This window comes from Balaenoptera ricei, chromosome 2, assembly GCF_028023285.1.
Source record: "Balaenoptera ricei isolate mBalRic1 chromosome 2, mBalRic1.hap2, whole genome shotgun sequence".
NCBI classification, from domain to species: Eukaryota; Metazoa; Chordata; class Mammalia; order Artiodactyla; family Balaenopteridae; genus Balaenoptera; species Balaenoptera ricei.
Window position 1 is genome coordinate 73,316,582 of NC_082640.1, and position 2,625 is coordinate 73,319,206.

Genomic DNA, 2,625 nt, shown 5'->3' on the forward strand with positions numbered 1-2,625 from the left:
AGGCTAAGGGACCCTCGCCCAGCTGTGTGGAGGTGGTGGTGACACCCTCCACCTGCAAGACCAGTGGCGTGCAGAGTGGTTAGGGAGGAAGGGAGACTGCAAACTCTAGTGAGTCACTGCTCTAAGAATTTCTGGAGTGCCTGCTATCCCCATTCCTGGGCTCTGAGTCAAGAATGTAATTGAAGCCACAGGACAATGGAGCGTGAAAGGAAAGATGTTCCCTGGTGTCAGATACCCTGGCTAACCAGACCCAGAAGCACAGAGCAGGTGCTTGGCTTTTGTTCCTGGGTCCCTGTGCCCGGCCCCACAGTCCAAAGCCTCTCTAGACAAAAGCCACAGCTCCTGCCTCCTCTGCATATCCAGGATCTGCGCCGACTGAGAAGAGTCTGCTTCCTCCTCCCGACCCCTTGTTTCAAGGCTAGAGATAACAGAGAAGGGAGCCACATCTCAACAGAGGAAACCAGGAAGCAGGACCTCCGATGCTAAGGATTTCACCAGAGGAGGATGAGGATTTTGTCATTGTCTGAAGAAAACCTTCAAGTGCCCTAAGTAACCTTCTGGCGTCTGGGAATAGGATCAACAACCAGGTGAACTGGGTTTTCATAGGGTCACTGAGAAGTCCCCAGGAAACCGAACCCCAGAGGCAAGCCCCATCATGCCCTGGTGGAGACACAGGACATGTGCGCTGTCTTCTGGATGGCATGGGGGAGGTGGCTCCCAGAGAGCTGGTGATGGCTGGTCTTTCTGTCTTGCAGGGTTTACTTACGCCCATCCCTCCCCACTGGAGAGGGGCTGTTCTTACTGTTTATCAACATTGGATTCTAGTGGGGTTTTTTGGCTACACTGTGCAGCTTGCAGGATCTTAGTTCCCTGACCAGGGATTGAACCCACCTCCTCAGCAGTGAAAGCGTGGAGCCCTAACCACTGGACCACCACGGAATTCCCTGGATTTTAGTTCTGAAGGGCGATGAAGCCTTGTCCCCTTGTGATTTCAGGGGGAAGATCTAAATCGGCTATCTGGCTCTGAACCATCCTGATGAAGCATCCTGATGAACACCAGAGGCAGCCTTGAAGGAGCAAAGACAGCACCATATGGCAGCCTCCCAGGTGAGTATGGAAGACACAAGGGGCAGCCTTTTCTTTGAAGCCAGGGAAGGGTGGCTATAATGGCTGATTGCAAAGACACAAGACTAAGATGTGTTTAAATAACAACTCAAAAAGAAGCTATCCATCATTGAGAGTTTGCTGTGTCAGGCACTGTACTAAAAACTTTACAGGTAGTATCTTAATCATGCCCTGGATGCAGGTACTATTACTACCCCCATTTTGCAGACAGAGAAGTTTAAGAGCTTACTCAAAGTCACACAACCAGTAAGTAGTAGAGTGACTTCCAAATTCTGGTCTTACTTCAAAACTTTGTTTTTTGTTTTGGTAGTTGTATTTGTTTTTATTTTTGTAATGCAAAGAGGGACAGAGGAGGCGAAGGGGCAGGGCCCAGCAATGTCCCTGGAACAGCTTCTGAGGCATACATTTGTTCTGAGGCATATATTCCTCCAGATTTGTTTTGAAAAGGCAACTTCAGTCCATGTTTCTGGATACTCTCCAGGTTGTCAACCTCAGTGCAAACAACTTAAAATAAAAAACTCCCATCTGTTCACCACACGGGGATCCAACACAAAATGCAAAGCAAACCTGTTTGGAAAATGCCTGCTCTTAAAACAAGAGTGAGCAAAGCCTGGGATTTTGACCTCTATCCTAGACTGCATCCTTTGCAGTGCAGTTTAAGTTTCTTTTATCGCTGCTTCTTCCCTCTATCACTGTTCATTACCAGTAGTTAAGGGTCTTCCCCAAATGGAGGCAAGAGTGACCCTGGGCAGTGCTTCTGAGCCCTCATAGCCATTATTCACTTTTATCAATTGGGTCTAGACACGGGGTACAAGAAAGAGTGGCTGCTGTGAAAGCATCTTTTAAAGTTCAAGATTGTGTGTTTCTGTTGGTGGGAGGAGGAGGGGGGAGAAATGTGTGGAGCTAGATTTCTTAAAGGCCTCTATCTCAACCAGTTTGGGGAAACTGTCTTGTATTGTTTCTTTTTAAGAACCCAAAGGCTGGAAATCAAATGGCTATCCAGTCCAGGCTGGAGCAGGAATCACTACATAGTTAAACAGCTTAACACTATATTTAAGGTATGCCTGCACTTAAAATAAATAGCTTTTTTTTTTTTTAAGTGTATGTTTTCATTTCCTATGAGTCAGAAAATATCCAAATTACAAAGAATCTCATATCAGTCCTACTTATGAGAGCAAAAAAATCTAGAAAGATTCAAAAATAGGAGAATAACAAATTACGGCACGTTAACCAGTTGGAGTATCATACAATGATATCATGAAGACTAGGTTAGGAACATAGGAAGGTGCTTATGCAAATTTTTTTGAATAAAATTAAGGTTTTAAATACAAAGTCCTATATATACCCACAGGCAAAAGACATGGAAAATAATTTTTTAAAGTGGTGGTGAGATTATAAGTGACCTTTTTCCTTATAGATTTTCTCTTATTTTTATAATCTTTTGTGACAAACTGGAAATGTATACAATTATATGTTGCCTTGTACCTTATGTGTACATTT

The 2,625-nt window shown here is 44.6% G+C and overlaps 1 long non-coding RNA gene across 1 annotated transcript; it reads left to right on the forward strand.

Annotated features, from left to right (window-relative positions):
• Positions 1-371: 371 nt before the first annotated feature.
• Positions 372-2,163, forward strand: LOC132360437 (uncharacterized). Its single transcript, XR_009501102.1, has 3 exons — positions 372-587; positions 996-1,107; positions 2,096-2,163. It is a non-coding gene; the product is annotated as an uncharacterized LOC132360437 (long non-coding RNA).
• The last annotated feature ends 462 nt before the right edge of the window (positions 2,164-2,625 follow it).